Below are 27,851 nucleotides of genomic sequence, written 5' to 3'. Positions count from 1 at the left end.
GGCTCAAGCGATTCTCCTGCCTCAGCCTCCCGAGCAGCCCTGATTACAGGCACGTGCTACTACTGCCCTGCTAATAATTGTATTTTTTTTTTTTTTTTTGGAGATGGAGTCTCGCTCTGTTGCCCAGGCTGGAGTGCAGTGGCGCAATCTCAGCTCACTGCAAGCTCTGCCTCCTGGGCTCATGCCATTCTCTTGCTTCAGCCTCTCGAGTAGCTGGGACTACAGGCGCCCGCCACCATGCCCGGCTAATTTTTTTGTATTTTGAGTAGAGACGGGGTTTCACTGTGTTAGCCAGGATGGTCCCTATCTCCTGATTTGGTGATCCGCCGGCCTTGGCCTTCCAAAGTGCTGGGATTACAGGCGTGAGCCACCGTGCCCGGCCAATTTTTGTATTTTTAGTAGAGACGGGGTTTCATTTTGGCCAGGCTGGTCTCGAACTTCTGACCTCAAATGATCCTCCCAAAGTGCTGGGATTACAGTGAGCCACTGTGGCTACTCCCCCTCCCCCGCACCTCAATCTTTATTCTCTAGCATTACAAGTTGTTTTATTTATTACATTTCTTTCCCATTTCCCATGCAGGCTGTCTTTTCTTCATATATATATATATTTTTTATTTTTATTTGAAACGGAGTTTTGCTCTTTGTTGCCCAGGCTGGAGTGCAGTGGTGACATTTCGGCTCACTGCAGCCTCCGCCTCCTGGGTTTAAGTGATTCTCCTGTCTCAGCCTCCCAAGTAACTGGGATTACAGGCGCTTGACACCATGCCTTGCTAATTTTGGTATTTTTAGTAGAGACGGGGTTTCACCATGTTGGCCAGGCTGGTCTCGAACTCCTGACCTCAGGTGATCTGCCTGCCTCAGCCTCCCAAAGTGCTGGGATTACAGGCGTGAGCCACCGCACATAGCCCTTCTTACATTCTTACATATCTACTCTTAACATTTTTATATTCATACATCCAGTTAGCCAATATTTGGAGCTACTGCTGTGGACTGAGTACTTACTGAACCATGCTGTACTAACCCTTGCCTAACTGGATAACTGTGGGTGATAACCTGTGAAAAATGAGGAATGTTGTAAGTCAGTCCTTTAGGGCAACCTTAATTCAGGTCATTTGTGAAGAGGTACATCATAAATCCTTATGATATATATGAATTTTAGTATTTTAATTAGAGGATAAGTGATCATCTTTATTCCAGCTGTTTCCTAGTTGTCCAAAATGACTTAAACATGGTATTCTTTAAAAAATTTTTTTTGTTTTGAAAGTATAAATTCACACGCAGTTGTAACGATAGTACAGAGAGTTCTTTCGTACAAGTGACTCAGGTTCTTCCAATGGTTATATTTTGTATAACTATAGTACAATATCAAAGCTGAGAAACTGACACTGGCAAAATGTATGTGTCTAGTTTTATGCCATTTTATCACATGTGCACAGTCATGTAACAACTACCTCTGTCAAGATACAGGGCTATTCTATCACCAGGAAGATTGCCCTCTTGTTACCTCCCCACACCATCCCTCTTGCTACCTGCCCCACTCCCAACCCCTAAACTCTGGCAACCACGGATCTGTTTTCCATTTGTATAAACTTGTCATTTTGAGACAGTTATATAAATGGAATCATATGGTATGTGATCTTTCGAGAGCGGGCTTTTCTCACTTAGCATAATGCCTTTGCGATCCTTCCAAGTTATTGCATGTATCAAAAGTTCATTTCTTTTTGTTGCTGGGTAGTATTCCACTGGGTGGATGTGTCATAGTATTTTGGCTATTTCAAATCACGTTGCTATATATAACCATGTACAAGTTCATGTGGGCTTACGTTTTTATTTCTCTGGGATAAATGCAATTGCTAGGATATGTCATAAGTGCATGTGTAGTCTTTTGTAGGAAATTGCTCAGCTGTTTTTCAGAGTGGTCATATCATTTTACATTCCCAGGGTGCTATTTTGTTAATTTTAAAAAATAAATTCCTTAAGAAATTGATTCTTGATAACGGTTCTTCACATGGGAAAGCCAATTTGTGAATTTGTTTATAATCATTATGTATGACCACATCATGGTCCTTTTCCAACACATCCTAATTGATGGGGAAACCTAGGATCCTAGGCCATTCCATTGGGTGACTAGACCAGCAAATATAGAAACTACCTTGTACGGGTATGAGCAGGAATGGGCACATCCATCAACAGGTCTTCCATTGTTGGACTTCACTATATCAGTGTGGACACAATTCGTTCCGGCATTCGAGATAATCAAGAGTCACTTTGTTGTCAAAGATGCTGAAACAATTTTTTTAGCATTATCTTCTTGCCTTGGTCACATTCCTAGGATAGAGAGGGCAAGTTCCTTTTTTTTTTGAGACAGAGTTTTTCTCTGTTCCCAGGCTGGAGTGCAGTCACATGATCTCAGCTCACTGCAGCCTCTGTCTCCCGGATTCATGCAATTCTCCTGCCTCAGCCTCCTGAGTAGCTGGGACTATAGGTGCCTGCCACCACGCCCGGCTAATTTTTTTATTTTTAGTAGAGATGCAGTTTCTCCATGTTGGCCAGACCTATGCCTGGACCTGGGGAAAAGTTCTTTTTAGCTCCACCTTTTTGTAGGAGAACGTGCAAGGATGGAATGTCATGACAGTGAATCTCAAAGACAGCAGTCAAAGCCAAACAGAGCAGTGGGAGGAAAAATAACTCTGGCTTTGGGGTCAGTTCTGTCACTTTCTAGCTATTTGACCGGCCCGTGTTACTTAAAGTCGCAGCCTCAGCTTCCTTTTCTGTAAAATGGGACCACTAGTGTCCACTTCACAGGATCTATGAGAGTATTAAATGCAATTGTGCATGTAAATCAGTGGGCATGTAGCATCAACAAACACAGGTACTGTTTGTTGGGGGCTTAATTTGAGGCACTGTGCTGAGCTCCTTGTAGGCACTTTAAAAAAATGACAAGTTTTTTTCACTCTTTCTAATTTCCTTTTGTTTTCTTATTCTTACCTCCCTAAAGCTTGTGAGAGGTGACAACGTGCTAGCAGCCCTCACTCTCAGCACCTCCTCAGCCTCGGCGTCCACTGTGGCGGCGTTTGAGGAGCCCTTCAGCTCCCCACGGCACCGTGGGAACCCCTCTCTGGGCTGGCTGAGGCCAGAGCCGCCTCCCTCTGCTTGCAGGGAGGTGGGGAGGAAGAGGCGCAGGTGGGAACCTGGGCTGCGCAAAGCGCTCGCGGGAGTTCCGGCGGGTGCCGGCGCAGGCGCGGGCTCGGGGGCCCCCCCGCACACTGAGCGGCTGGCCGGCACCGCAGGCCCAGGGCAGTGAGGGGCTTAGCACCCGGGCCAGCAGCTGCAGAGGGTGCCGGCAGGTCAGCACTGCGCTTGAGTTCTCCCCGGGCCTCAGCTGCCTCCCCGTGGGGCAGAGCTCCGGACCTGCAGCCTGTCATGCCTGCCGCCTCCCCCAGACCCCCTCTACCCTCCAACCCCCCTCCACCCCCTCTCCATCCCCCACCCCCTCACCCGCCTCCACCCCCCACCCCCCTCCACCCCCCTCCACCCCCCACCCTCCGCGCCCCACAGTGGGCTCCCGCGCGGCCCCGAGCCTCCCCGATGAGCACCGCCCCCTGCTCCGCGGTGCTTGGTCCAGTCGACTGCCCAGGGGCTGAGGAGTACGGTTGCATGGCTCAGGACTGGTGGGCAGCTCTGCCTGCAGCCCCGGTGCCGGATCCACTGGGTGAAGCCAGCTGGCCTCCTGAGTCTGGCGGGGACTTGGGAGAGCTTTTATGTCTGGCTGAGAGATTGTAGATACACTAATCAGCACTCTGTGTCTAGCTCAGGGTTTGTAAATACACCAATTGGTACTCTGTATCTAGTTAACTTAGTGGGAACTTGGAGAACTTTTCTGTCTAGCACTCTGTGTCTAGCTCAAGGATTGTAAACACACCAATCAGCACTCTGTGTCTAGCTCTGGGTTTGTAAATACAGCAATCAGTACTCTGCGTCTAGCTCAAGGTTTGTAAGTACACCAATTGGTATTCTGTATCTAGCTAACGTAGTCGGGACTTGGAGAACTTTTCTGTCTAGCTAGAGGATTGTAAATACACCAATCAGCACTCGGTCAAAACGGACCAATCAGCTCTCTGTAAAATAGACCAATCAGCTCTCTGTGAAATGGACCAATCAGCGGGATGTGGGTAGGGCCAGATAAGGGAAGAAAAGCAGGCCGCTCGCGCCAGCCCGCGGCAATCTTCTCGGGTCTCCTTCCATACTTTATTTTTTCACTCTTTACAAATAAATGTTTCTGCTTATTCTTTGGGTCCATGCTGCCTTTATGAGCTGTAACACTAACCTTGACGGTCTGCAGCTTTACTCCTGAAGCCAACGAGACCACGAACCCACCGGGAAGAAGGAACAACTTCAGACGCGCTGCCTTTGAAGAGCTGTAACACTCACCACGAAGGTCTGCAGCTTCGCTCCTGACAGCGAGACCACGAACCTGCCGGAAGGAAGAAGCTCCAGACACATCTGAACGTCTGAAGGAACAAACTCCGGACACACCATTTTCAAGAACTGTAACACTCACCGCAAGGGTCTGCGGCTTCATTCTTGAAGTCAGTGAGACCAAGAACCCACCAATTCCGGACACACTAGAAATATAATGGTAAGTTTATAATTTCATTCTTTCGTTTAGCAAATGTGTATTGAGCAACTATTGTGTGCTAGGCCTGGTTCTAGGTTCTGAGGTCATAGCTCTGAACACAACAAGCAAATATGTATACTAGAGAATTTCAGACCGTTCTCAGCGCGAAGGAAACAAAGGAACAAGGCAGTGTGAGGTGGCAGAGGCATGAGGGATGAGGCAGGGGAGACAATGAAGAAGGGCTACCTTAGGAATGGTGACCGGGAATGAACCTTTAAAGAGGACATCAGAAAAGAAACAGGGAAGAGAGAAAACAGCAATAGAAACATAGGAAAACAGAGTTGGAGGCAGAGGGTATGCAAGTGAAGTGAACTGCGTGTGGTTTGAGGAGCAGGAAGAAACTCAGGGTTCCTGGGGCTTGACAAATGAGAGTGATTGTGGAGGAGATGAAGAAAGAGATCGGGTTTTCTAGGACTATGGCAAGAAATTTGAACTTTATTGTAAATGTGACGGGAAGTTTTTGAATATTGGAACCATGCAATTTGATTTATGTTTTCTAAGGAGTATTTATTCGGCTGTTTGAAAGGTAGACTGAAGAGGTTAAGGTGGCAAGGGAGCATGCAAAAAAATGAGAGGGCTATTGTGGTACTCCAGGTGAGAGGTGATTGTGGTTTGGCCAAGGCTTCTAGTTAGCTGAGCTGGAGAGAAGAGGATGGATTTGGGATAAGTTTAGGAGAGGAGCTGATAGGATCTATTAGATGGATAAAACATGGGAGCGAAAGAACAGAAGGAATAAAGGATGATTTCAGGCTTTTGACTGAGCATTTGTTGATTGGAAATTCAGGGCTCTCTTAATGTTCCATTGTGTGTTTTAAAAGGGAGCAATTTCTTGTACAAGATGCACTTAGTCCTGTGTATGCTATTGTCAGTGAGAAGCAAGACTGGGCTATAGATTTGTTGGAATTAGAGAAGAGAGGTTGATTACTTCTTGAATCCTCTAGGATTTTTCATTTATGGATACAGTTGTTGAATTACTTTGTATGTTTTGCTTCAGTTATCCCCAACTCTCCCATGTTTCTGCTCTACTCCTGGCTCCCACTTCTGCTTCCTCTGCACCTCAGTAGGACAGGAGCAGCCTCCCAGGGTGTGGCAAGTTCATTTGGCTTGGCACAGGCCCTTGACAATGGGTCTTGCCTTCAGGTGGTGTGACTTCTTGGCTTGGTGAATAGAAAATGCCATCCTAGGCCAGGCGCAGTGGCTGACACCAGTAATTCCAGCACTTTGGGAGGCCGAGGCTGTCGGATCACCTGAGGTTAGGCGTTCGAGACCAGCCTGGCCAACATGATGAATCACCATCTCTACTAAAAATACAAAGATTAACTGGGTGTGGCAGTGCACGTCTATAATCCCGGCTACTCGGGAGGCTGAGGCACGAGAATCACTTGAACCCTGGAGGCGGAGGTTGCAGTGAGCCAAGATGCACTACTGCACTCCATTCTGGGTGGCAGAGCAAGATTCCATCTCAAGAAGTAAACAAACAGAAAATGTCATCCTGGCTGCCTGTGCTGATACTGAACAAGGCTTGGGGGCTAGAGCAGAGCAGACCCCTACACATGTCTCTTTTCATTTAGGGTCTTTGTAGAAGGGGTGCTGCAGCCATGGGTGATTGGTGGTACTGAAACCCCAGCCTGGCAGCTTTGGGCTGACTCTGTGGGAAGCTGATGTCGACTGTAGAAAGCTTCTCATCTGCAGTGCTTTGACAAGTACTTTCAGAAGTGTTTCTTAATTCTCTGAGCTCTAATTTCCTCATCTGTAAGAGCAGTAATAATTATGGCTTCTTAGAGTTTTTATGAAAATTGACTTAATTTCAGAGGCAGTAAACAGCCCAGGTAAGCTTGGCTTGGAGTGTGGAGTCAGGCCTTTCAATTCCTTTCCGTCTGGAATTTTGGGTTGTGGGACTATGGGAACAAGTTTCTGTCTGTGTCTGTTTCCTTATTCCCAATAAGAGGATAAAAATGGTACCTACCTGTTATGCTTGTGAGAATTGGATGAAATATTTTATGGGAAATGCTTTAAACTGTGACTGGTATTTGATTATAGCACTTAAAAAATAGCTGTTGAGGCCAGATCATGCCTGTAATCCCGGTACTTCGGAAGGCTGAGGCAGGCGGATCATGAGGTCAGGAGATCAAGACCATCTTGGCTAACATGGTGAAACCCCATCTCTACTAAAAATCCAAAAAGTAAAAATAAAAAAAATTAGCCGGGCGTGGTGGTGGGCGCCTGTAGTCCCAGCTACTTGGGAGGCGGAGGCAGGAGAATGGCGTGAACCCAGGAGGCGGAGCTTGCAGTGAGCCAAGATTGTGCCACTGCACTCCAGCCTGGGCGACAGAGCGAGATTCCATCTCAGAAAAAAAAAAAAAATTGCTGTTGATAAAAGAGGCTCTTGACGATGTCTGTTATTTTAAGAAATTACATCCATGAAAAGTACTTTAACAGCATTAAAAAGTTAGTTATTGTGGGGCTGGGTGCGGTGACTCATGCCTGTAATCCCAGCACTTTGGGAGGCCGAGGCAGACAGATCACAAGGTCAGGAGTTCAAGACCATCTTGGCCAACATGATGAAACCCCGTCTCTACTAAAAATACAGAAATCAGCTGGGTGTGGTAGTGTGCTCCTGTAGTCTCAGCTACTTGGGAGGCTGAGGCACAAGAATCGCTTGAACCCGGGAAGCAGAGGTTGCAGTGAGCCAAGATCGCGCCACTATACTCCAGCCTGGTGACAGAGTGAGATTTAGTCTAAAAAAAAAGATATTGTGTTAACTTTTTATTACAACCTCCATTATCCTTGCTGATTCTGTTTTCCAGAAATAATTACAACATTATCACACAGATCTAATCTCTGGTATCTAAATGAGAGGATCACACCCTCAGATGGCAACGGAGTGAGACAGGTCACACAAATAAATGAGGGTGCAAGCTCTGGGATGAAGGGCCCACAGTCAGAATCACATCTGTCTAAATAGGCTATGGCCAACTATTTCAATACCAGCAGTATCACTTGCAGATTCTTTCAGAGAAGTTGGAAATCTGAAATTTTTATTAATAGCTGAGATTTCTGGGTTTATTAATGTTAGCAGTTTAACCAAAGAGTTTGGAAACACCTTGCTGGCTAAAAAAAAAAAAAATGTATGTTTCAGGGGAGTGGCCTTGACCCACAGACCACCAGTTTAGAAATGCTGATCTAGACTACTGCAGATTAGTTTGTGAAACCAGCCAGAAATAGGATCCAGGAAGGTCAATATACATGGGAGGATGGTTTGAGCACCAGGAGACACTGGAGTGACAGGCTCCGGTGGGTTCTGACAGGATCCTCAGAAGCTGTTCTGGGGCAGGAGAAAGACTGGACTTTGGAGCAAGGAGGATGCTGAAAAGATGAAGCCTGTGACCGAAGGTGACCTGGGCATACTTCACAACCTAATCTAGGGCTGGCCGCAATGCCACAGATGTCTGCACTTTGAATACAGGTTGTTTTTACTTCCTTGGCAATCAGGTTACACAGAGGCAGTATTGTTCAATTCCTATGGCTTCCTGGGACCTGAATTGCACCTGCTGTGCATAGCGATGGCATCATCCATAATTAGGCAATGGCTTGCTTTTGTCTTGAGGCTTCTGTGGGCCTTACCTGATGCAGGGATTCTGGAGGGGAGTGTAAGTGGAAAGACTTTGCTAGAGTCAGGTAATATAATTCAGCACGCTAAAGTGAACTATGGAACAGGTGCACATACAATGCAATAGCTCAGTTTCACTTTTAATGACTTGCATTATCACACAGCTATTTGGTTATCATTTTCATAACTCAACAATCTCAAATTAAGACTTTACTGTACTTATATAATGGTCTTCTATGCATGGGTAGAGACAAGCAAGGTACAAAATTGGGGGAAAATGAAGGCTAAATATGTATTACTAATATTCAAAATGAGAATCAAACATTTATTGTTACTTAAAAGTTATAGGACAATAGCAGTTGATGAGTGGTTCTTAACGGGGGCAATTTTACCACCACCAGGGGACATTAGCAATGTTTGGAGACATTTTTGGTTGTCACAACTGAGGGTAGCGATTGCTACTGGCATCTGGTGATAGAGACTAGGGATGTTTCAGAACATCCTACAATGCACAGGACAACCCCCTACAATGATCAGGCCCAACATGTCAACAGAGACAAGGTCAAAATAGTTTGAAATATGCAATAGTTTTGAAAGAAAAAAATTCATCTGCGTGTAACTTTAGAAATGATTTAGGGGCGTAAATTAAATTTTTTTTATTTGGAAATTTAGGGGCGTAAATTCAAGGCTGCCATGTATATGCACGTAAATTAAAGGGTTAAAGGTGTGCATATGTGTGACTGATTACAGCACATTGCTATCTCTTCATGAACTCTTAGCTGAATTAATCAAACCAACCTACCTCCTCAGATAACAAGAAAACCATTTTCGCTATTAAGGAGATGCTTAATACTGCACGTGGAAGCCCCCCAAAAGATGAATGTGCTGATGATATGCAGAGCAAAAATCATATGAATAGAAAAAACTTGAAGAGCAAAACCTAGGGTCCTTGATCCTTCTGAATGGACCCACCAATTGTGTCATCTCCACCCATTGCTCCCAGTATGTGGTAGCGTTTATCTCCTTTGACATCTTGCTTTACTAACAGATGCTTTAAATATAAAACAAGTTTAAAGACAGGTAAACAGAGGCTGAGGCTTTCATGCAATAGAGTGTGCTGTGGATAAATTATCTGTCAAGTACAGTGTTTACTCAGTTGAGATACCTCTCCACTGAAGATGCAGGCCATTATTTCCTAAAGGGGAGTTCTACCCTGAAGTATAGTCTGAGCTGTTAAGGACAAAGGATAACATAAAAGAACTGAAAAGTTTGGGATATTGAGATAAAATGCTGAATTTCATGAAGCATCTAATAGAAAAGAAGCAAGATTGAGGGTTTTGGGTTTTGCAGTTGTTTTTTCTTTTTGTTTTTTTTTGTTTTTGTTTTTGTTTTTGTTTTTTGAGACATTCATATTCTGTCACCCAGGCTGGAGGGCAGTGGTGCTATAGTGGTGCTATCACTGCAGCCTCTGCATCCTAGGCTCAAACTGTCCTCCCACCTCAGCCTCCCAAGTAGTTGAGACTACAGACAAGTGCCACCGCCCCCAGCTAATTAAAATATTTTTTCTTTTGTGGATACGGGGTTCCCCTTTGTTGCTCAGGCTGGTCTTGAATCCCTGGGCTCAAGTGATCCTCCCACCTCAACCCCCAAAGTGCTGAGATTACAGAAATGAACCACTGCACTAAGGCATTTTGATTTTACTGCAAAGGGGCAGGAGTGTGGGGCCTGGTTTTTAAATGAAATCTGCACACAAACTATTAAGGTAGGTTTTCCCGCTTTCCTGTAAACAGTCTCATTATGTAGCCAGGGAAGTCGTATCACCCAGAAGAATCCAACAGAAACCAAAACCCAAACTGGAATATTTACGCGGGTTTTTTTGTTTGTTTGTTTTTTATTTGTCTTGAGACAGAGTCTTGCTCTGTCACCCAGGCTGGAGTACAATGGTGTGATCTCGGCTTACTGCGACCTCTGCTTCCCAAGTTCAAGCGATTCTCCTGCCTTGGACTGCTGAGTAGCTGGGATTACAGGCATGTACCACCATGCCTGGCTAATTTTTGTATTTTTAGTAGAGATGGGGTTTCACCATGTTGTCCAGACTGGTCTCAAACTCCTGACCTCGTGATCCACCTGCCTCGGCCTCCCAAAGTGCCAGAATTACAGGCGTGAGCCACTGCACCCAGCTTTTTTTTTTTTTTTTTTTTTTTTTTTTTAAAACAGAGTCTTGCTCTGTCACCCAGGCTGGAGTGCAGTGGTGCGATTTCGGCTCACTGCAACCTCCACCTCCCAGGTTCAAACAATTCTCATGCCTCAGCCTCCCCAGTAGCTAGGATTACAGGTGTGCATCACCACGCCTGGCTAATTTCTGTTTTGTTTGTTCCTTGTTTTTAGTAGAGATGGGGTTTCGCCATGTTGGCCAGACTGGTCTCGGACTCCTGGCCTCAAGTGATCTGCTGGCCTTGGTCTCTCAAGGTGCTGGAATTACAGGTGTGAGCCACTGCGCCCAGCCTACATGGGGTCTTTAAAAAGTCTTAATTGTTAAACTTAACTGTACACATCCTTACGTTTTTTTCCCAAGTTGGTGATCCTCTTTCATAGTTCCCATTATTAAACCTCTTTCTCTCTTTTGATTTCAAACAAAAATAGGAAGGGTTGGTAGTTCCTGAGCACTTACCAGATGTTATTGTAAGCACTCTACACATAGCTAATTTAAGCCTCATCTGTGAAATATATTTTATTAACCAATTTCTAAATGAGGAAACTGAGGCCCAGAGAATGTAAATAATTTGTTTAAAGGACTTTAGCTAGTAAGGGAGGAGTCAAACTTCAAGCTAGGCAATTTAGCCCTAGAATTTGTGATGTATTGTACAGTCTGAAATCAGGATCTAGAATTTTTCTAAGCCACGAGTCAGTTTTGTCATGGGGGGATATTGAGAAAATTGATTTCTTGTTTTTCCTGAGATTCCTTTGAATTATTTCCAGTGAATTATCCTCACTGCCTTTGAAAGAAAGGAGTACAAGTGAAGGAAGGAGTACACGTGATGCCTTTGATAGCTCAGCTGATAGAGTGGAGGACTGTAGTGGATGAGAATGGACTACAGTAAGTCCTCACTTGGCATCGTCAATAGGTTCTTGGAAACTGCAGCTTTTAGCAAAATGATGTATAACAAAACCATTTTGTTCTCATTAATATTATAACAAAATGATGTTATTTGAAGACCTGCAGTTCATCATTTCGCTTAAAGTTGTAGTTTCCAAGAACCTGTTGACGCGGTTAAGTAAGAACTTAACTATACTTAAAAGTTTACGGGTTTGGAGACACTTTGGGGGCAGTCTCTGCAGAGTGGCAAGATGGCAGTGGACAAGGAAATTTATTCACTTTGTGTTGGACGGAAGTGACTTGATTTCTAGTTAAATCTACTAGCTGAGTGATGTTGAGCAAGTCACTTAGTGTCCCCGAGCCTCAGGTTCGTCATTTGTAAAGTGAATAACAACACATCTTTGAGTTGTAAGGATTAAGTGATATAATTCAGTGCCTGACACAGTGCCTGGTACCAAGAAAGGGCTCAGTAGAGGATAGTTCTCATTGTTTTGCAGGGAGCTTCATGGTGGAATTACAGGATGGGGGTGGATTAGCAAGCAAATCTCAGATAAACATTTTGAAACTGTGAAACTAAATTCTGTTTCTGCCAATCTGAAATAAGGTGACCTTGGAAAATGGTTTGGCACTTTGGAAATTTTAATTCATAATGAATTTAATATAATTTATAAAGGAGGCTGGGTGTGATGGTTCACGCCTGTAATCCCAGCACTTTGGGAGGCCAAGGCAGGTGGATTTCTTGAGCTCAAGGAGTTTGAGATAAACCTGTGCAACATGGCAAAACCCTGTCTCTACCCAAAATACAAAAATTAGTTGGGTGTGGTGGCATGCATCTGTGGTCCCAGCTACTTGGGAGGCTGACGTGGGAGGATCCCTTGAGTCCAGGAAGTGCAGGCTGTAGTGAGCTGTGATGGCAGTGTGAGATCTGGGTGACAGAGTGAGACCCTGTCTCAAAAAAAAAAAAAGTACGAAGGAAATTTTTATTTGTAAGTTATTTATTATGTAATGTATGAGTCTATAATTATGTAGATATGATTATCTTTATAATTTGTTATGTGGTACATGTCTCATATATAAGAGGTGGGACTTGACTCCGGACCAGATTAAAGACTAGTTAAACATGGAAGAATCACCAAAAGCATCTCTCCATAAGACATGCCTACCAGTGCCATGACAGTTTACCATTGCCATGACAACACGTGGAAGTTACCACCCCTTGCCATGGCAATGACCCGGAAGTTATCACTCCTTTTCTAGAAATTTGTGAATAATCTGCTGTTTAATTTGCATATAACTAAAAGTGGATATAAATATATCTGCAGAGCTGCCTCTGAGCTGCTACTCTCAACATAACTGCCTACAGGGTAGCCCTGCTCTGTGGAAGCGGTCACTGAGTTGTTAACATTGCCGCCTCAATAAAGCCATTTTCTTCTATCACCAGCTCATTCTTGAATTCTTTCCTGAGCAAAACCAAAAAACCTTCTCAGGCTGAGCCCAAGTTTTGGGGCTCACCTGCCCTGAGACATCACTAGTGATATTTTTTTTTGGTTACATGTAGTAAAACACTTCTATATTACCTCTGTTCTTAAAAGCAAAATTAAGCAAAACCAAACTCAGGAAGAGTAAGCTAGAGACTGGATACCTCTTGAGTTAATATTTTGATGTACAGCAAACAGCATTTGCTATTTTTTTGGTACCAAGAAACAAAGTCACACATGGTACGATTTACACACTTGGAAAGGGCTTTGAGGGATTACCTAATTTTTCTTGACACTTTCCTTTTATGGATGAAGGAATGAAAAAGAAAAAGGCATAGTGTGAAAAACGAAGACCAGGTGGTTGGTATGTCACAGGGAACTTGGAAGCAGCAGTGATAATTTTCCCTCCTGGTGGTTTTCCTAAGAGATTACTTTCTAGTTTGGGATTTGGTTAGTCTCAGCTCATTCCCTGTAGAATCAGATCCTGTTAAAATTAGGAAGGATCGCCCTCTAGAGGTCAAAATAAAGAGCGTATACCTACAAAATGGACTAGATTTGGGCAGATGAGGTTCCCCTTCATGAGGATTTTTGGAGCTGAAGAAAACTCTTAATTTGAGAGACGAATTTAAAGTTTTGCAGAGGGGAAGAGACTTTATCACGTGGAAATAATTAGTACAATTCAGGTAATTTGACAGCCCAGCTTACCTTCCTTCTCACGCTTCCCCATGCAGCAGCAAATCTTTAATTTGTCAACCTTTTTCATAAGCAGGAGATTCAAGAGCAATAAATGAAAGAGCAATAATCAGCAGTTGGGGGCATTTCTATTTATTTACTCCTATCACTGCTGCAAGATTGATTGCTTTAACTTTACCATAGTTTGATTAATGCGTCAAGACTGGACAGAGTGTATTGAAATGCTAGTTCCACTAGATTTTGCTTGAACTCTTCTTATACTGTCTGTTTGTGAAAGTCCTGAAGTCAGTTACAGAAATGCATGTAGTTAAGGGTAAGAAAGGCAAGGCCCAAGTTCTGGGAACTTGGACAAAGGACAGGAGAAATACTTTTGAAAATGTAATTATAGCAGTAATTAATAAAACATATTTCTGAATGCCTGAACAGGGTTAAAACTGGCATCTAAATTTAAGCAGGAAATTTTTATTCAAAAATTACTTCATTATGAAAATGGCATGCACTGAAGATATTTGTATTAGTTCACTTGGATCACTGAAAATCTAATGCATTCACTTCAATATTAACAATTTTTTGGTACAGTAAACTAATTTTCAGAGAAATGTGATTTATATCTTGTAAACAAGCTGGAAAGCAAATGTTTCACGTATTGAATCTTTCTATCTATGCAAATACTTGGTAATAGATAAGTAATGGAGCTTTGTAGTCACTGTCACTTAAGTTTCTACTGTTTACCATCAACATGTTTAGAAAACTGCATTCAAGAGGAGAAAAAAAATCACCCTTCTTTTAAGATAGCCTATTTCTTTTCTTTTTTTTCTGAGACAACAGTTTCACTCTTGTTACCCAGGCTGGAGTGCAATGGCGTGATCCGGTTCGCTGCAACCTCCACCTCCTGGGTTCAAGCGATTCTCCTGCCTCAGCCTCCCAAGGAGCTGGGATTATAGGCGTGTGCCACAATGCCCGGCTAATTTTGTATTTTTAGTAGAGATGCAGTTTCACCATGTTGGTCAGGCTGGTCTCGAACTCCTGACCTAAAGTCATCCATCTGCCTTGGCCTCCCAAAGTGCTGGGATTACAGGCATGAGCCACCTCACCTAGCCAAGATAGCGTATTTCTGAATGGTTTTTGGTTCCCGACAGAAAGTGAGCTGAAAGCTGATTGGATCTTAACTGGCAAGTCTTACAAGATCACAAATTCTAGGAGTAAGGCATGAAATCAGTAAACAAGAGTTACAGCATCCATGAAGTATAAGTCTGAGAGCCTAAAGGCAGGATGTGAAATTGACTTGAAAAATGTGGCACTTGAAACTCAGGACACAGATACACATAACCAGGAGGAAAACAGTCTTCTTTGGCTAAGCAAAGAAATGGCGGACCACTGACTTGAATTTAACAAGATGCATAGAGGAGTATTTTTTACATCAAGGATTTAGACCTGCATATACTTTTAGGGAACAAGATTTGATTTAATAGCATGTTGTCATTATTTTTTCTCCTTTACATTCCTTAATAGGCCATGTAAATGAAGGACAGTATCACTCAACATTATCCTGGAATTGTTTCTGTTGATACCAAAGAATGTTGGATGAAATGATTATTAACCTGAAATTTGCATATATTATCTTTTTGGTGATAAATTCATGTAGTTTTTGATAAGCATTTGAAATTATAGATATGATGAGTTTTGTTTGATGTAGTTTTTTTTTTTTTTTTTTTTTTTGAGACAGAGTCTCGCACTGTCACCCAGGCTCAAGTGCAGTGGTGTGATCTCGGCTCACTGCAAGCTCTGCCTCCTGGGTTCATGTCATTCTCCTGCCTCAGCCTCCCGAGCAGCTGGGACTACAGGCGCCTGCCACCATACCTGGCTCATTTTTTTTTTTTTTTTTTGTATTTTGAGTAGAGACAGGGTTTTACCGTGTTAGCCAGGATGGCCTTGATCTCCTGACATTGTGATCTGCCCGCCTTGGCCTCCCAAAGTGCTGGGATTACAGGTGTGAGCCACCATGCCCAGCCGATGTAGTTACTTTTGAAAGGATAGTAGTTACAGATATAGTTTATGCGTTTAATACTTATGAAAGGTCTGGGACACATTTTGTGATAAATGGAGCCTAAGAAGCAAATATACATACATGTGCGCGCGCGCAAACACACACACACACTACCCATACTGCACATGTTTTCTCTAAAACTAATCTCAGTAGCATGTGTGAAATTGGCCAACCAAAGAATGGCTTAAGGTAAAAATGCATAATGTCATAAATGTGCATCCTCCAAACTTTTTATCTTTTACTTTATTTTATAAGGTCCACCTTTGGAGGAATCATAAGGTTCTGAAATCAATAAAAAGTAGGTACATTCTTATGATTAACGTAGTACTCTACCATAATGGATAGCAGCCTTTGCCTCAATCCTGGATACTTAATGTTGCAAAGACCTTGTTCTCGCAGGGCAGACTATAGTCAGACCCAAAGTCTGATACAGTGTGATTTTCCAGTTGCTGGCATTGAGCCCAGTGGTCATCAAGTTGCATTTTCCCCTGAGGTTTGTATTCTGCCAAAATTTGGCTGGAAAATTATTTTCTTGTGGATCTGGTTTTAAAAGACATTCACAGGTAGGTGTAGTGTCTCACGTCTGTAATCCCAGCACTGAGGGAGGCCAGCCAGGGGGATTGCTTGAGACCAGGAGTTTGAGACTAGCCTGGGCAGCATAGTAAGATCCTGTCTCTTAAAAACAACAACAAAAAACCAAGGTTAGCAGGGCATGGTGGCTCACACTTGTAGCCCCAGCTACTCCAGAAGCTGAGTCAGGAGGATCACTTGAACCCAGGAGATAAAGGATGCAGTGAACTGTGATGGTGCCACTGCACTCCAGTCTGTGTGACAGAGCGAGTCCTCTGTGATTTAAAAAAAATATTTTTAATTAAAAGAAAAAACTAAAGGACATTTACAAGAGCAAACAGCCTTGTGCTTGAAGAGCTCTAATTTGATGTCTTACTTCTTACCCCTGCAGTGTCTTCCCTGTCTCTGCTTCTCAGAGATCAACCACGCCTACTCGTCTCCCTTCCTTCCAACCAGATTGATTTAGAGAAAAGCTTTTTGAAAGAAGTCATATGAATTTCAAGTCAGGCATGATGGCTCACGCCTGTAATCCCAGCACTTCGGGAGGCCAAGGCGGGTGGATCACCTCGAGACCAGCCTGACCAACATGGTGAAACCCCGTGTCTACTAAAAATACAAAACATTAGCTGGGCATGGTGGCGCACACCTGTAGTCCCAGCTACTCAGGAGGCTGAGGCAGGAGAATCGCTTGAACCTGTGAGGCGGAGGTTGCAGTGAGCCAAGATCGCATCATTGCACTCCAGCCTGGGCAACAAGAGTGAAACTCCATCTCAAAAAAAAAGAGATCAAAACAAAACAAAAACGGAGTCATATGAATTGCCTTTCCTTATCCCAACTCCCATGGCTGTATCTGGCTCTTTCTGCAGTAGAATATGATGCTTGAAAGGTGGCTTTTAACTCAGGCAGAAAGAATGTGTTCTTGGGCAAGAGAGAGGAAAATGGTCTTTGACATGGTCAGAGAAGCTCTAGAAATCTGTTAGTTTCATCAGCTCTCAGGTTTTCAGAGGTTTATGACTTAGTAAAATAATTCCTAGGCTCTGTAACGTAAGTTTAAAGCAGGTGAAAAATCTTTTAAATGTTATTTTAGTGGTGGGAACACATGTTGAGGTCAGAAAAGTTTTTGGAAAAATCAATGATGCAGCCAATCTTTAAATGTTATGCCTTGAGAGAGGTGAGGGCCAGGCGTGGTGGATCATGCCTATAATCCCAACACTTTGGGAAGCCGAGGCAGGTGGATTGCTTGACCCCAGGAGTTTGAGACCAGCCTGGGCAACATGAAACCCCATCTCTACAAAAAGTACAAAAATAAGCCAGTTATGGTGGTGCATGCCTGTAGTCCCAGATATTCAGGGGGCTAAGACAGGAGGATCACCTGAGCCCAGAAGGTCAAGGCTGCAGTGAGACATGATTGTGCCACTGCACTGCAGCCTGGGCTACAGAATGAGACCCTGTCTCAAAAAAAAAAAAAAAAAAAAAAAAAAAAATAGAAACAACAAAAAAAAACTACATGACAGGATCCAGGATCCAATCAGACCAGGCTCCAGCATCACCTCATGGCTGGATCCGTCAGATCACACCTCATTTACCTCATGCTTATAAAACTCAACCCAGCCTTCAGCTCTGGGAGCATTTCCTCTTACCACCTTGTCAGTACAGTCATAACAAACCTTACTCTGCACAAACCCGTGTTTTGGTGTTTGGCTGTCCATTGAGCGAGGGCAACTGAACTCAGTTTGGATACACATGAGTGTGTCCACATACACATGTTAGCATCAACTACACTGTTCTGGATAACCTGGGGGCAGGCTAGGGTTCAGGCTAACTTGGCAGATTTTTTCATTATAAGGTCAAATAGCAAACATTTTAGGCTTTGCTGGCTACAGACGGTCTCTGTCACATTTTTTGTTGTTATTTTTTGTTTTTTTGTTGTTATTTTTTACAACTCTTTAAAACTTGGATGAACTTCAAAAACATTATGCTAAATGAAAGATACCATACACAAAAGGTCACATATTGTATGATTCAATTGATATGAAATGTCCAGAATAGGTAAGTCCATGGAGACAGCAGATTGGCGGTTGTCAGAAGCTAGGGGAGGAGGAAGGGAGCGACTGTTTAATGGGCTTGATTGTTCTTTCTGAGGTGATGAAATGTTTTGGAACTGGATAGGTGAGATTGCACAACAATGTAAATGTACTAAATGGAATTATTTCACTTAAAACATGGCATTGTTAAATTTAAAATGGTTCGGTTTCTGTGAAATGAATTTCTGTTATGTGAATTTCAATTTAAAATGGTTCAATTTCTGTTATGTGAATTTCACCTCAAGGAAGACAAACACATACCTTAAAGAACATTCTTAGCTCAAAAGCCTTAAAAAACAGGGTAGAGGATGAACTTGGCTGCAGGGTCATCATTTGTGGACTCTTGGACTAAAGGAAAGGCTAATTTCTTTTGTCAGAAGTAAGGAGTATATAATGATAAGTTCTCTGGGGCATGAATTTTATGTTAATCACATTTATTAATTCCACAGAGCATCACCCAGGAGGACATATGCCTGGTGCCCTAGTTACAGTAGTGGGCAAGGCAGACATTTTGCCACCCTCATGGAGCTTAGTCCTTTCCTTGTTTTTACTTCCTCAGGATGCAGACAATAAGCCGAGGCCAATTCATGGGCTGCATGAGAGTTTATTGCATTTGAGTATTTTTCTAATTTGGGTCTCTTATTACAACAATGGCCAATTTGTGTGTGTGTGTGTGTGAATGTTTTGCAACTAGACAGATGTGAAGGTTACCCAACGTTGTGAATGTACTAAATGGAATTGTTCTATTTAAATACGGCATTATTTGCTTTAAAATGCATTCTGTGAGTTTCAAGTTATGTGAATTTCACCTCAACAAAAACAAACAATGTAAAAAGGCCATTCAGTTTGAAGGCCTTAATATCCTTATGGAGATATAATTCATATAACTATACAACTTCTCCATGTAAAGTGTGCAATTCAATGGGTTTTGTATATTCATAGAGTTGTGCAACTATCACCATAATAAGTTTTGATGCATTTTCCTCTCCCCATAAGGAAGCCCTGTGCCCCTTAGTTGTTGCTATGGACTGAATTCTATATCCCCCTCCCCATAATTTATATGTTGAAGCCCTAATCCCCAATGTAATGGTATTTGGAGATGGGGCCTTTGGAAGATAATAGGTTTAGATGAGGTCAGGAGATTGGGACCCTTATGATAGGATTAGGGCCCTTATAAGAAGAGACCCCAGAGAACTTGCTTGTTTTCTCTTCTCTCACCATAGAAGAAAGCTTCCACCAGAGACAGACTCTACTGGTACCTTGATGTTAGACTTCCAGCCTCTTGAATTGTGAGAAAATGAATTTATTTCATTTAAGTTACCTAGTATGTAGTATTTTGTTATGGTAGCCTGAACTGATTAAGACAGCTGTCATTCCCCTATGTGTCCTCCTCTGCCCACCTCCCACCTCCGTTCCCCCAGCCCCAGGCAACCACTAGTCAACTTTCTGTCCCTGTGGGTTCTCCCATTCTGGACATTTTATATGCATGGAATTGAGGCAGGAGAATAGGGGCTGGAGGCAGGGAACTCAAGGACTCCCTAGAACTAAATCAAACAGAAACACTTCAGTGATGATAGGAAATATCCTTTTCATTTACATAGGGCATACATTGAGTAAATGACATTGTAACTTCTCTTTAGTGTCTTCATTTACATAGCACATACTCCAAGTAACCAATGGACACCTCTAGAGGGTATTTAAACCCCGGAAAATTCTGTAACCAGGCTCTTGAGCCCCTGTGCTCTGGCCGCTCCCACCCTATGGCACGTACTTCCGTTTTCAATAAATCTCTGCTTTTGTTGCTTCATTCTTTCCTTGCTTTGTTTGTATGTTTTGTCCAGTTCTTTGTTCAAGATGCCAAGATCCTGGACACCCTCCACTGGTAACAGAATCATACAACATGTAGCCTATTTCACATAGGGTAATGTTTTCAAGGTTCATCTACATTGTAGCATGTATCAGTATAATCAGTATATAATTTCTTTCCTTTTTTTTTCTTGAGAGGGAGTCTCGCTCTGTCACCCAGGCTGGAGTGCTGTGGCGCCATCTCGGCTCACTGCAAGCTCTGCCTCCCGGGTTCACACCATCCTCCTGCCTTAGCCTCCTGAGTAGCTGGGATTACAGGTGCACACCACCAGGCCTGGCTAATGTTTTGTATTTTTAGTAGAGACAGGTTTTCACTGTGTTAGCCAGGATGATCTTGATCTTCCGACCTCATGATCCACCCACCTCGGCCTCCCAAAGTGCTGGGATTACAGGCGTGAGCCACGGTGCCTGGCCCCCCACCACCCTTTGTTTTATTTTTTTGAGATAGGGTTTTGCTCTGTTGCTCAGGCTGGAGTGCCACGGTATGATCATAGCTCACTGGAGCCTCCAACTCCTGTGCTCCAGCAGTCCTTCCTTCTCAGCCTCTCGAGTAACTGGACTACAGGTGCATGCCACTGTGTCCGGAATTGGTGGGTTCTTGGTCTCGCTGATATCAAGAATGAAGCCATGAACCCTGGCGGTGAGTGTTACAGTTCTTAAAGATCGTGTGTCCGGAGTTTGTTCTTTCATATGTTCAGATGTGTCTGGAGTTTATTCCTCTGGTGGGTTCGTGGTCTCGCTGACTTCAAGAGTGAAGCTGCAGACCTTTGTGGTGAGTGTTACAGCTCATAAAGGCCACCCAGACCCAAAGAGTGAGCAGCAGCAAGATTTATTGTGACAAGCGAAACAACAAAGCTTCCACAGTGTGGAAGGGGACCTGAGTGGGTTGCCGCTGCTGACTGGGGTGGTGTGCTTTTATTCCCTTATCTGACCCCACTGACATCCTGCTGATTGGTCCATTTTACAGAGAGCTGATTGGTCCGTTTTGACAGAGTGCTGATTGGTGCGTTTACAATCCTTTAGCTAGACAGAAAAGTTCTCCAAATCCCTACCCGTCCCAGAAGCCCAGCCCGCTTCACCTCTCACTGGCACTGGCTGCAGGACTTTGCGGCACCCAGCCCGGGCACTCTGGCAGCCTGGAGGGAGCTCCTCCCAGATCAAGCCCAGCAGGCGCCAGCCTGCCTCCCTGAGTGAGGGGCCCATTAACCCGCGCCCACCCGGAACCTGCCCCGGCCGGCAGTGCGCAGCCCCAGCTCCGGCCTGCGCCTCTCCCTCCACACCACCCCGCGAGCAGAGGGAGCCAGCTCCTGCCTCAGCCAGCCCCGGAGAAGGGCCTTCATAGCGCAGCGGCAGGCTGAAGGGCTTCTCGAGTGTGGCCAGAGTGGTCGCCAAGGAGGAGGAGGCGCTGAGAGTGAGCGAGGGCTGCTAGCAGGTTGTCACCTGTCACCACCATGCCCAGCTAATAAATTTATTTATTTATTTTTTTTGTGGTGACAGGGTCTTGATTTCTTGCCCAGGCTGGTCTGCAACTCCTAGCTTCAAATAATCTCACCTCAGCCTCCCAAAGTGCTGAGATTATAGGTGAGAGGCATCATGCTCACCCATCAGTTCTTTCTATTGCAGAATAATACTTCATAGTGTGGTATTTATATAGCTGTGAATTTTTGTGGCTACAATTTGTGCTGGGTAGAATTTATCCCTGTTGTAGAAAAGGACAGTCCTGGTAGGTGGAATGTGTAGATATGCCCTTCCTAGAGACAGGGTGTATTAGTCCATTTCCATGCTGCTGATAAAGACATACCTGAGACTGGGAAGGAAAAGAGGTTTAATTGGATTTACAGTTCCACATGAGTGGGGAGGTCTCAGAATCATAACCGGAGGCGAAAGTCAGTTTTTGTTTTTTTTTTTTTTTTTTTTTTTTAGATGGAGTCTCGTTCTGTCACCAGCTTGGAGTGCAGTGGTGTGATCTTGGCTCACTGCAACCTCTGCCTCCTGGGTTCAATCGATTCTCCTGCCTCAGCCTCCCAAGTAGCTGGGATTACAGGTGCCTGTGACCACGCCTGGCTAATTTTTGTATTTTTAGTAGAGACAGGGTTTCACCATGTTGGCTAGGATGATCTCAATCTCTTGACCTCGTGATCTGCCTGCCTCAGTCTCCCAAAGTGCTGGGATTACAGGTGTGAGCCACTGTGCCTGGCCATGAAAGGCACTTCTTACATGGAGGCAGCGAGAGAAAATGAGGAAGAAGGAAAAGTGGAAAACCTAGATAAACCCATTGGATATTGTGAGACTTATTCATTACCATGAGAATAGCATGGGAAAGACCAGCCATCATGATTCAGTTATCTCCCCCTGGGTTCCTCCCACAACACGTGCGAATTCTGGGAGCTACAATTCAAGTTGAGATTTGAATGGGGACACAGCCAAACCATATCATTCTACCCCTGGCCCCTCCAAATCTCACGTCCTCACATTTCAAAACCAATCCTGCCTTCCCAACAGTCTGCCAAAGTCTTAACTCATTTTAGCATTAACCCAGAAGTCCGTAATCCAAAGTCTCATCTGAGACAAGGCAAGTCCCTTCCACCTATGAGCCTGTAAAATCAACAGCAAGCTAGTTACTTCCCAGATACAATGGGGGTACAAGCATTGGGTAAATATAGCCATTCCAAATGACAGAAATTGGCCAAAACAAAGTGGTTACAGGGCATATGCAAGTCCAGAATCCAGCGGGGAAGTCCAATTTTAAAGCTCCAAAATGATCTCCTTTGACTCCAGGTCTCACATCCAGGTCACGCTGATACAAAATGTGGGTTCTTATGGTCTTGGGCAGTTCCGCCCCTGTGGCTTTGCAAGGTACTGCCTCCCTTCTGGCCCCTCCCTCCCACCTACCAGCACTGTCCTTTTCTACAACAGGCACAAACTCTAGCCAGCACAAATTGTAGCCGTGAAAACTTATAGCTATGTAAATACCATATAATGAAATATTATTCTACAATAAAAAGAAATGATGGGTGGGCATGGTGGCTTATACCTGTAATCTCAGCACTTTGGGAGGCTGAGGTGAGGAGATTATTTGAAGCTAGGAGATGGAGACCAGCCTGGGCAAGAAATCAAGACCCTGTCTTTAACAAAAAAAAAAAAAAAAATTTTTTTTTCATGGGCTGGCGTGGAGAGCCTGTGTGTGGCTTTTCCATGTGCACAGAGCAAGCTGTCGGTGGATGTACCATTCTGGGGTCTGGAGGATGATGACACTCTTCTCAAAGCTCCACTAGGCAGTGCCCCAGTAGGGACTCGGTGGGGGTGGTGCTCCGACCCCGCATTTTCCTTCTGCACTGCCCTAGCAGGGGTTCTCCATGAGGGCCCCACCCCTGCAGCAAACTTTTGCCTGGGCATCCAGGAATTTCCATGCATCTTCTGAAATCTAGGTGGAGGTTCCCAAACCCCGATTCTTGACTTCTGTGCACCCAGAGGCTTAACCACATGGAAGCCACCAAGACTTGGGGCTTCCATCCTCTGAAGACACAGCCTGAACTGTACACTGGCCCCTTTCAGCCATGGCTGGAGTGGCTGGGACACAGGGCACCAAGTCCCTAGGCTGCACACAGCATGAGGACCCTGGGCCTGGCCCACAAAACCACTTTTTCCTCCTGCGCCCTGGGGGCCTGTGATGGTAGGGGCTGCTGTGAAGGTCTCTGACATACCCTGGAGACATTTTTCCCGTGGTCTTGGGGATTAACATTAGACTCCTTGCTACTTATGCAAATTTCTGCAGCTGGCTTGAATTTCTCCTCAAAAAAATGGGTTTTTCTTTTAACTACATCATCAGGCTGCAGATTTTCCAAACTTTTGTGATCTGTTTCCCTTTTAAAATGGAATGCTTTTAATAGTACCCAACTCACCTCTTGAATGCTTTTCTGCTTAGAAATTTCTTGTGCCAGATACCTAAATCATGTCTTTCAAGTTCAAAGTTCCACAGATCTCTAGGGTAGGGGCAAAATGCTGCCAGTCTCTTTGCTAAAATGTAACAAGAGTCACTTTTGCTTCAGTTCCCAACAAGTTCCTCATCTCCATCTGAGACCACCTCAGCCTGGACCTTATTTTTCGCATCACTATATCGGCATTTTCATCAAAGTCATTCAGCAAATCTCTGGGAAGTTCCAAACTTTCCCACATTTCCCTGTCGTCTTCTGAGCCCTCCAAACTGCCAACCTCTGCCTGTTACCCAGTTCCAAAGTTGCTTTCACATTTTTTGTGTATCTTTTCAGCAACACCCCACTCCTGGCACTAATTTACTGTATTAGTTCATTTTCAGGCTGCTGATAAAGGACATACCCAAGACTGGGAAGAAAAAGAGGTTTAATTGGACTTACAGTTCCACATGGCTGGGAGGCCTCAGAATCATGGCAGGAGGCAAAAGACACTTCTTACATGGTGTCAGCAAAAGAAAATGAGGAAGAAGCAAAAGCGGAAACCCCTGATAAACCCATCAAGTCTCTTGAGACTTATTCATTATCATGAGAATATCATGGGGAAGGCTGGCCCCCATGATTCAGTTACCTCCCCCGGGTCCCTCCCACAACACATAGGAATTCTGCGAGATACAATTCAAGTTGAGATTTGAATGGGGACACACCCAAATCATTATCAGAGGGAGCTGTTTTCCAGAACAGAGTCCTCTTTTCCGTTCTCTGGACCTTTAATTGTTGCTTCCTCTGTGCGCCTGCTCTGAATACTGTGAGGTCTGGGGCAGGAGTCCAAATGGAGGCCATCATGCCATATGTGCAAATATGTAAAAGTTATAAATCAAGGAACCGAACTGTTATATAAGACATATTATGTCCTCATCTTCACAATGATTAGAAGGGTTGTTTCAGTCTCCTGGGCTCAAGTAATCCTCCTATCTCAGCCTCCGGAGTAGCTGGGAATACAGAAGCATGCCACCACTCTTGGCTAATTAAAAATTATTTAAAAGTCTTTTTTATAGAGTTGTGTCTCACTATGTTGCCCAGGCTGGTCTTGAACTCCTGGGCTCAAGTAATCCTCCCACCTTGGCCTCTCAAAGTGCTAGGATTACAGGCATGAGCCACTGCATGCAGCCCTGGTTTCAGTTTTAGAATTATTGGACTCCTTGGACTTCCATGTCTCTATGCATCCATGACTTTCCTTTTCCCATCCGAGCTCCGTCTTGCCCTGTGAGAAGCCTTGTGCAGTGGTTCTCTCCACATCTCACATACATAACTGCTTTTGGCCACTCTAGTCTCAGTATGAGGAGTCCAGGAAGAGCTTAGGCTCTGGAATCAGGCGTGGGGCTCTTTGGGCAGAAGATTCTGAGATTCTGTATATGTGGATCATGGCTCAGAAGAGGAAAGTGTGGGATTCAGGGGAGTATGTCCACTGGGCTTATAGACTCCTTGGTCTGTGGGGAGAGCCGGTAGCCAGACGAAGGCCAGAGTGGGTTCCTCTAACATGTGAGATTCAGTTTTGCAGCCCTTCTTGCTTGAAACCAAAGGCAGTACTGTTTCTGTGGTTCCCAGGTAATGGAGACATGATTTCCAGCAATCATAAAAGCCTCACCAAGCTTGCCTATCCTTTCCCACCTGGAGTGAGACCCACACCGTCTCAAAGACAAGGCCAGAAACCATTACATGTGCTTCACCGAGATGGATTTTAGAAAGCCTAAACCATTACTTACACTTATTTGATCCAGAATGTCACCTCTGAGAAACACTGTGTGTATGTAGTCTTGGAACTCCTGGGCTCAAGTAATCCTCCAACACACATTGGTATGTCTGTGCTAACTTGAAAGGTTGAGCAGATGCCACCACATCTTGATGTTCTTTTGTGTCTGCTTATTGCAGTTTCCAATCAGGTGTTCAGGATACTTTTGCCTTGCCCTCCCAAACTACTGTGGTTATAGGCATGAGCCACTGTGCCTGGCCTAGAATTTTTAACTGTATTCAGTAAGGACTATTTTATTATCAAGTAACAGAAATAGTACTTAAACTCGATGAAAAAAGTGTATTTCTCTTTTCTGGAGAAAGTAAGGCAGAAAAGAGAAATTTCTCCAGAAAAGAGAAATATATATATTGCTCACTTATCTGGAAAGTCAAGCAGTAGTGTTGCAGACACAGCTTTTTCTAGGGGCCCAACATCACCAATAATACGTCCCTCTCAGTTCCCGATTCTGTTTCTCTTCATGTTGGCTTCATTTTTGGGCAAGGTCTCCCGGTGACAAAGAAGGCATCATGCAAGGTTAGCACCTTCTGGAAAGGCTCATCTTTCACAACAGTTAAAATAAAAGAACCAGAGTCAATTCTTTTTGAAACATCATGGGTCATGTGCCCCACCCTGAATCAGTTGTTTTGCCCAGGGAAATGGAATGCACCTGTTGGCTAATTTGAATCACATGCTTCTCTTTAGAGCCAGGAGGTTTGTGGGTATGAGGTCGACTCATCTAATCATGTAACCTAAGTGTTGGGAAAGGGGTAGTTCCTTGAAAGAAGACCAGGTACTGACTTCTAGAGGGTGGCTGGATGTTGGCCAGGCCAAAACAATAGTTATCTCCTACAAAACTGCAAAATCTAATGGGTTTTAGAGTCTGCCTTTAAAAGTGGGGACAATAAAATGTGCCTTACTTTACTTCACAGGATCAAATTCAATCCTTCAAATGAATTCTAAAAATTATAAAGGATTTTACAAAGGCAAGGTAATAGGTTACCTCTCACAGGTGATTTAACTAAAGGAATATATAGAAAGACATTACTAGGGCCAGGCACAGTAGCTCACACCTGTAATCCCAGCACTTTGGGAGGCTGAGGCGGGCGGATCACGAGGTCAGGCAATCAAGACCATTCTGGTTAACATGGTGAAACCCCGTCTCTAGTAAAAATACAAAAATTAGCCGGGCGTGGTGGCAGGTGCCTTTAATCCCAGCTACTCAGGAAGCTGAGGTAGGAGAGTCGCTTGAACCCAGGAGGTGAAGGTTGCAATGACCTGAGATCGTGCCACTGCACTGTAGCCTAGGTGGTAGAGCGAGACTTTGTCTCACAAAAAAAAAAAAAAAAAAAAAAAAAAGACATTATTAAAGTGTAAAGCATACTCAGTTTTCTTTATCTTACCATATATTGACCCCAATGTAGTTTTGAAGAAGTTTGGAGAATATTCCTTTGAGTTTTGCAAAAGGTCAGACACTGATCATGTGCTGATGATCCTAACTAGAAATTTCTACAACTTTATGGAAAGCTTGCATGCATTACATAGTTCCTTATCTGCATTAGTCAGAGTTCTCCAGAGAAACAGCACCAGTAATATACATATGTTTTTTTTTTCTTTCTTTTTTTTTTTTTTGAGATGGAGTCTCGCTCTGTCCCCTAGGCTAGAGTGCAGTGCTGCAATCTCGGGTCACTGCAACCTCTACCTCCTGGGTTCAAGTGACTCTCCTACCTCAGTCTCCTGAGTAGCTGGGATTAAAGGAGTCTACCACCTTTAATCTTTAAAATTTTAAATATTTTAAATCTTTAAAATACCCAGCTAATTTTGTATTTTAGTAGAGACAGGGTTTTACCATGTTGGCCAGGCTAATCACGAACTCCTGACCTCAAGTGATCCACCTGCTTTGGCCTCCCAAAGTGCTGGGATTACGGGCTTGAACCACTGTGCCCAGCCTATGTGGAAATTTATTATGAGAAATTGCTTCATACAATTATGGAGGCTGAGAAGTCCCAC

The 27,851-nt window shown here is 44.0% G+C and overlaps 1 long non-coding RNA gene across 5 annotated transcripts in view; it reads left to right on the top strand.

Annotated features, from left to right (window-relative positions):
- Positions 1–27,851, top strand: part of LOC126932901 (uncharacterized) — a 188,149-nt gene that overhangs the window by 46,469 nt on the left and 113,829 nt on the right. For all 5 annotated transcript variants that reach the window (XR_007718361.1, XR_007718365.1, XR_007718362.1 and 2 more), the window contains one exon: positions 4,343–4,639. This is a non-coding gene — a long non-coding RNA (uncharacterized LOC126932901). The remainder of the gene's footprint in view (positions 1–4,342; positions 4,640–27,851) is intronic.

Source organism: Macaca thibetana, chromosome 12, assembly GCF_024542745.1.
Source record: "Macaca thibetana thibetana isolate TM-01 chromosome 12, ASM2454274v1, whole genome shotgun sequence".
In the NCBI taxonomy this organism is placed as follows: domain Eukaryota; kingdom Metazoa; phylum Chordata; class Mammalia; order Primates; family Cercopithecidae; genus Macaca; species Macaca thibetana.
The sequence above is the reverse complement of the archived record's forward strand: the minus strand, read 5'-3'. Positions and strand labels throughout refer to the sequence as shown.